Source organism: Anolis sagrei, chromosome 13 (genome assembly GCF_037176765.1).
Source record: "Anolis sagrei isolate rAnoSag1 chromosome 13, rAnoSag1.mat, whole genome shotgun sequence".
NCBI lineage: Eukaryota > Metazoa > Chordata > Lepidosauria > Squamata > Dactyloidae > Anolis > Anolis sagrei.
This window is the reverse complement of record NC_090033.1, coordinates 3,368,052-3,374,870: the sequence shown is the minus strand read 5'-3', so window position 1 is coordinate 3,374,870 and position 6,819 is coordinate 3,368,052. Positions and strand designations below refer to the sequence as shown.

The 6,819-nt window shown below is 55.1% G+C and overlaps 1 protein-coding gene across 8 annotated transcripts in view; it reads right to left on the bottom strand.

Moving 5' to 3' along the window:
* Positions 1-6,415, bottom strand: part of SAMD11 (sterile alpha motif domain containing 11) — a 231,996-nt gene extending 225,581 nt beyond the window's left edge. For 4 of the 8 annotated variants that reach the window (XM_060758989.2, XM_060758991.2, XM_067472989.1 and 1 more), the window contains exon 1: positions 5,868-5,950. The gene's annotated coding sequence lies outside the window, so the exon portion shown is untranslated. Of the gene's footprint in view, positions 1-3,669; positions 3,689-5,867 lie in introns of those variants that run through there. The other 4 variants (XM_067472987.1, XM_067472988.1, XM_060758988.2 and 1 more) reach the window with 3 other exon arrangements.
* Between the last annotated feature and the right edge of the window lie 404 nt (positions 6,416-6,819).

The window sequence follows — 6,819 nt, the reverse complement described above, 5'->3', positions numbered from 1 at the left end:
TGGGAAGCCAAGCTCAATCCAAGACCTCTCGCTGCTGCCCACTCCTACTCCTCCTCATCCTCTTCTCATTCTTGCTCACCTCATTAGGTGAGCATCATTAGGAAGGAGGAAAGAAAGGAAGGAAGGAAGGAAGGAAGGAAGGAAGGAAGGAAGGGAGGGAGGGAGGGAGGGAGGGAGGGAGGGAGGGAGGGAGGGAGGAAGCAAGGAAGGAAGGAAGGAGGGAGGGAAGGAAGGAAGGAGGGAAGGAAGGGAGGAAGGGAGGAAGGAGGGAAGGAAGGAAGGAAGGAAGGAAGGAAGGAAGGGAGGAAGGGAGGGGGGAGGGAGGGAGGAAGCAAGGAAGGAAGGAAGGAGGGAGGGAGGGGGGGAGGAAGCAAGGAAGGAAGGAAGGAAGGGAGGAAGGGAGGGAAGGAAGGAAGGAAGGAAGGAAGGAAGGAAGGAAGGAAGGGAGGGGGAGGGAGGGAGGAAGCAAGGAAGGAAGGAGGGAAGGAGGGAAGGAAGGAAGGAAGGAAGGGGAGGAAGGAAGGAAGGAAGGAAGGAGGGAGGGAAGGAAGGAAGGAAGGGAGGGAGGGGGGAGGGAGGGAGGAAGCAAGGAAGGAAGGAAGGAAGGAAGGAGGAAGGAAGGAAGGAGGGAGGGAGGGAAGGAAGGAGGGAAGGAGGGAAGGAGGGAAGGAAGGAAGGAAGGAAGGAAGGGAGGGGGAGGGAGGGAGGAAGCAAGGAAGGAAGGAGGGAAGGAAGGAAGGAAGGAAGGAAGGAAGGAAGGGAGGGGGAGGGAGGGAGGGAGGAAGCAAGGAAGGAAGGAGGGAGGGAGGGAGGAGGAAGGAGGGAAGGAGGAAGGAAGGGAGGAAGGGAGGGAGGGAAGGAAGGAAGGAGGGAGGGAGGAAGCAAGGAAGGAAGGAAGGGGGGAGGGAGGGAGGGAGGGAGGAAGGAAGGAAGGAGGGAAGGAAGGGAGGAAGGGAGGGAGGGAGGGAGGGAGGAAGCAAGGAAGGAAGGAAGGAGGGAGGGAGGGAGGGAAGGAAGGAAGGAGGGAAGGGGGGAAGGAAGGAGGGAAGGAGGGAGGGAGGAAGCGAGGAAGGAAGGAAGGAAGGAAGGAAGGAAGGAAGGAAGGAAGGAAGGAGGGAGGGAGGGAGGGAGAGGAGGGAGGGAGGGAGGGAGGGAAGGAGGGAGGGAAGGAAGGAAGGAAGGAAGGAGGGAGGGAGGGAGGGAGGGAAGGAAGGAAGGAGGGAAGGAGGGAGGGGAGGGAGGGAAGGAAGGAAGGAAGGAAGGAAGGAGGGAGGGAGGGAGGGAGGAAGGAAGGAAGGAAGGGAGGAAGGGAGGGAGGGAGGAAGCAAGGAAGGAAGGAAGGAGGGAGGGAAGGAAGGAGGGAGGGAGGGAGGAAGCAATTAAGGAAGGAAGGAAGGAGGGAGAGAGGGAGGGAGGAAGGAAGGAGGGAAGGAAGGGAGGAAGGGAGGGAGGGAGGGAGGGAGGAGGGAGGGAGGGAGGGAGGAAGGAAGGAAGGAAGGAAGGAAGGAAGGAAGGAAGGAAGGAGGAATTTTCCAAAGTCCCATTTGGAAAACCAATGCAGCAGGTGCTGTATCGGGCCCTGACCTTTGAAGAGCGACCTCGCTGCCTGCCCATTCCTCAGGAGAGAGAAGAACAAGAGGAAGGTGGCTCCTCTTTCATGGGAAGAGAGGGTCAAAAGAGCAAAAGGAGGTCTGAAGGTGGGGGGGGGGGGGAGGCTCCACGGAAGGCATGGGCAAACTTTCTAACTTGGGGGCACATGGGAGGGGGTTCTCCCCAAGCCCCCTCCCTGCCCTTTCCTCACCTTCCTCTTCTCTTTCAGAGGCAGAAAGTGAAGGAAAGATGGGAAACCTTTGGTCTTCAGGAGAGAAAAAGTGTCGACTTTGCCTAGTCCTGATATATAATCATAGATTTGGAAGAGATCCCCAAAGGTCATCCAGTCCAACCCCCTGTCATGCAGGAAGGCACAACCAAAGCACTCCCGATAGACAACCTCTATGGAAAAGCCTCCAGAGAAGGGGACACGACCACACTCCCAGGCCACCTAAGCCACTCTCCAGGAAGTTCTTCCTGATCTTTTCAGTCAAATCTCTTTCCCCGCCATTTGAACATTTTTGCTTCCTTGTTCCCTGGACTCTAGAGCAGCAGGAAGTAAGTTTTCCCCCTCCTCTTCCTCCTGAATGGGACACCCTTTGAAATCGTGAAAAATGGTTCTCCTGTTCCCTCTCTTCCTTCTCTTCTCCCAGCTAAACATCCCTCAGGAGGAAAGGAGGGAGGAAAAAGAGAAGGAAGGAAGGAAGGGTGGAAGGGAATGGAGAAAGGGAGGGAGGAAAGAGAGAAGAAGGAAAGACTAAAGGGAAGGAAAGAAGGAAGGAGAAAGAGAGAGAGAAGGAGGGGAAGAGGGAAGGAAGGAAAGATGAATGGAAGGAAAGGAGAAGGAAGAAAGGTGAAAGAGGGAGAGAGGGAAGGAGGAAGGAAAGAGAGAAGGAAGGAAAGATGAATGGAAGAAAGGAAGGAGGGAGAAAGAGGGAGAGAGGGAAGGAGGAAGGAAAGAGGGAAGGAAGGAAAGATGAATGGAAGGAAGGAAGGAAGGAAGGAAGGAAGGAAGGAAGGAAGGAGAAAGAGGGAGAGAGGGAAGGAGGGGGGAAGAGGGAAGAAAGGAAAGATGTATGGAAGGAAGGAAGGAATGAGAAAGAAGGAGAGAGGGAAAAAGGAAGGAAAGAGAGAAGGAAGGAAAGATGAATGGAAGGAAGGAAGGAAGGAAGGAAGGAAGGAAGGAAGGAGAAAGAGGGAGAGAGGGAAGGAGGAAGGAAAGAGAGAAGGAAGGAAAGATGAATGGAAGAAAGGAAGGAGGGAGAAAGAGGGAGAGAGGGAAGGAGGAAGGAAAGAGGGAAGGAAGGAAAGATGAATGGAAGAAAGGAAGGAAGGAAGGAAGGAGAAAGAGGGGGAGAGGGAAGGAGGGGGGAAGAGGGAAGAAAGGAAAGATGTATGGAAGGAAGGAAGGAATGAGAAAGAAGGAGAGAGGGAAAGAGGAAGGAAAGAGAGAAGGAAGGAAAGATGAATGGAAGGAAGGAAGGAAGGAAGGAAGGAAGGAAGGAGAAAAGAGGGAGAGAGGGAAGGAGGAAGGAAAGAGAGAAGGAAGAAAAGATGAATGGAAGAAAGGAAGGGAGAGAGGGAAGGAAGGAAGGAAGGAAGGAAGGAAGGAAGGAAGGAAGGAAGGAAGGGTGGACGAGGGGGAGGAGAAAGAGGCAGGGAAGAAAGGGAGGGAAATAGGGAAGAAGGAAATAGAAAAGGAAGTAAGGAACGGTGGAAGGGAATGTAGGGAGGGAGGAGGAAGAAAAGGAGGAAAGAGAGAAGAAGGGAAGGAGGAAAGAGAAGGAGGAAAGGAGAGGGAAGAAGGGGGGAAAGAGAGAAGGAAGGAAGGGGTGGAAGAGAAGGAGCGAGGGAGTGAGGGAAGGAAGGGAGGGAGGGAAGAGAGAAGGAATGAAGGACATGAAGGGGAGAGAGAGGAGCGCCTGAGAAAAGAGCCCAAGGGGCCACATCCGGACGCTCAGGCCTGGGTTTACTCATTCTCGCTCTGCAGAGAGTCAGGCACAAGCAGCCAACTCCAGGGAGACTGAGGCATGCCTTTGGCTCTTCTTTCCTCCCCTTTATATCCCCAAGGATGCTCACCGCCTGCCTTCCTCTCTCTCTTCCTTCCTTCCCTCCTTCCTCTCCCTTCGCCTCTGCCTCAGGAGGGAAGGAAGGAGGGAGGGAGTGCGCACAGGCACATCCCACACTCCCCCCCTTTCCCTTCCGAGCTGGAGGGCCGCCTCTGAGCATGGGCAGAGTGACAGTCAAAGCAGCAGGGGAGGGCCTTCCTCCTTCCTTCCTTCCTTCCTTCCTTCCTTCCTTCCTTCCTTCCTTCCTTCCTTCCTTCTTCTCTCTCTATCTTTCTCTGTTTCTTTCTGTCTTTCTTTCTGTCTTCCTTCCTCTCTCTCTCTTCTCTCTTCCTCCCTCTCCCTTCCTTCCTACCTTCCCCCCTCTCTCTTCCTCTCTTCCTTCCTTTCTGTCTTCCTGCCTTCCTCCTTACCACACTCTATTTTGTTTCTGTCTTCCTTCCTTTCTCTTCCTACATTCTCTTTCCTTTCTCTTCCTTCTTTTCTCTCCCTCTCTCCCTCCCTCCCTCCCTCTCTCTTCTTTCTTTCTGTTTGTCTTCCATCCTTCCTCTCTCCCTCTTACTTCCTTCCTATTTTCTTCATTACTTCCTCCCTCCCTCTCACTCTCTCTTCCTTCCTCCTTTCCTCCCTCCCTCTCTTCCTCCCCCCCACTTTTCTTTTTCTCTGTCTTCCTCCCTCCCTCCCTCCCTCTTCTTTCCTTCCCCTTTCCCTTCTCTTTCTGCCTTCTTTCCTTCTTTCCTTTCTCTCCCTCTCTCTTTTCCTTCCTTCCTCCTTCCATCCCTACCTCCAGCTTCTTTTCATTCTCTCCCCCCTCCTTTCCCCTTCTTTCCTTCTCTTTTCTTTCTCTGTCTTCCTTCCTTTTTTCCATTCTCTCCCTCTCTCTTCTCTTCCTTCCTCTTTGTCTTCCTCTTCTTTCCTTCTTTTTCCTTTCTCTTCCTTCCTTCTTTCGTCTCTCCCTCTCTTCATTTTCCCCTCTCCCTTCCTTCTCTTTCCTTCCTCCCTCCCTCTCTTCTCTTCCTTCCTCACTCTCTCCTCTTTCCTTCTCTTTCCTTTTCCCTCCCTCCCTCTTCTCTTCCTCCCTCCCTCTTTTTTCCTCCCCTTTCCTTTCTCCCTCCCTCTCTTCTTTTCCTTCCTCTCTCTTCTTTCCTTCCCTTTCCTTTCTCCCTCCCCTCTCTCTTCTCTTCCTTCTCCCCTCCCTCTTATTTCCTTCTCTTTCCTTTCTCTCCCTCTCTCTTCTCCTTCCTTCCTTCCTTCCATCCATCCGCCCTCCCTCTTTCTTCTTTCCTTCTCTTTCTCCTTCCCTCCCTCTCTCTTCTCTTTCTCCTTTTCTTTCCTTCGCTTTCCTTTCTCTTTCAGTCTTCCTTCCTTCTTTCCTTTCTCTCCCTCTCTCTTTCTCCTGCCCCCCTCTCTCTTTTCTTTCTGTCTTCCTCTCTTCTCTTCCTTCCTCCCTCCTTCCCTCCTCTTTCCTTTCTCCCTCCCTCTCTCTCTTTTTCTCTTTCCTTTCTCCCTCCCTCTCTCTCTCTTTTTCTCTTTCTTTCCTCCCTGTTCTTTCCTTCTCTTTCCTTTCTCCCTCCCTCCCTCTTCTCTTCCTTCGTCCCGTCCTCTTTCTTTTCTTTCTCTCTTCTTCTCTTCCTCCCTCCCACCTCTTTCCTTCTCTTTCCTTTCTCCCTCCCTCCCTCCCTCTTCTCTTCCTCCCTCCCTCTTCTTTCCTTCTCTTTCTCTTTTCCTTCCTTCTTTCCTTTCTCTCCCTCCCTCTTCTTTCCTTTCTCTTTCAGTCTTCTTCTTTCCTTTCTCCCTCTCTCTTCTCTTCCTCCCTCCCTCCCTCTTCTTCTCTTCTCTTTCCTTTCTCTTTCAGTCTTCCTTCCTTCTTTCCTTTTTCCCTTTCTTCTCTTCCTCCCTCCCTCCCTAATCTTTCCTTTCTCCCTCCCTCCCTCTCTTTTTTTCTTTTTCCTTTCTCCCTGTTCTTTCCTTTCTCCCTGCCTCCCTCTTCTCTTCCTCCCTCCCTCTTCTTTCCTTCTCTTTCTCTTTTCCTTCCTTCTTTCCTTTCTCTCCCTCCCTCTTCTTTCCTTTCTCTTTCAGTTTTCCTTCCTTCTTTCCTTTCTCCCTCTCTCTTCTCTTCCACCCTCCCTCCCTCTTCTTCCCTTCTCTTCCCTCTCCCTCCCTCTCTCTGTGGGGTGGGGGGGAGAAGCCCGGGGGGGGGGGGCGCCCCACCTTTGTGCCGGATGCTCCTCTTCCAGTCCTTGGCGGTCTCCCTCCCGCTGACGAACTGGAACTCGTTGGGGGTGAGCCACTCTCCTCGGTACCGGATGGAGGGCCCCTTGCTGCCCTGGCACAGCTTGTGGATGTAGAGCAGCGCCTTGTTCTCCCCCGCACTCCACCTCCAGGCAGGGCTCGCCCCGCTCCAGGAACGGGTGGAAGTCCGACGAGGAAGAGGAAGAGGAAGAGGAAGAGGTGGAAGAGCAACTGGAGGACGAGGAGGCGGAGGAGAAGCGCTCCAGGAGGAGCAGCTCCTCGTGCGGAGGGGGTGGCGGCGGCGGAGGAGGAGGAGGCGGCGGCGGAGGAGGAGGCGGGTGGAAGTCCAGGAAGGGCGGGGGGGCCGAAGAGGGGCTCGTAGGGCGAGGGCGGAGGGGGGGTGCGGGGGGTGACGGCGAAGTGGGGCACCAGGTAGCCCTCCAAAGGGCGGTTGAAGGCGGCCAAGGGGAGCAGCTCCCTCGCGGTCCGGACGCTCCCCGCTTGACAGCCGGCATCTCCGGAGGAGCCCCGCCCAAGGCAAGAGAGGGGCGCAGCGGGGGGAGGCCGGCGCCGGCCCCAGCCCCAGCCCCAGCCCCCGGCCCCGGCCCTGGCCCCAGCCCGGCCGAGCCTAACTCCACGAGGAGGAGCCGCCGCTCCGGGAGAAGCAGGCGGCTGGACATCTCCGCCGCGACGCCAGAGGCATGGTGCCGGTCGCCAGGGGCTTATTGATCCCCTTCCCCTTCTTCGCCCTTCGCCTTCTTCCCACGCGAGGAGAGAGAGAGACACACACACGGAGAGAGAGAGACGCCCGGCCCACGGCTCGCCTTTCTCGCCTCCCTCCTCCTCCTCCTCCTCCTCCTCCTCCTCCTCTTACTCCGCCTTGGCGCTTTTCTAATCTCCCGCGGAAAGCAAGAGAGCCCTCTCTCTCTCA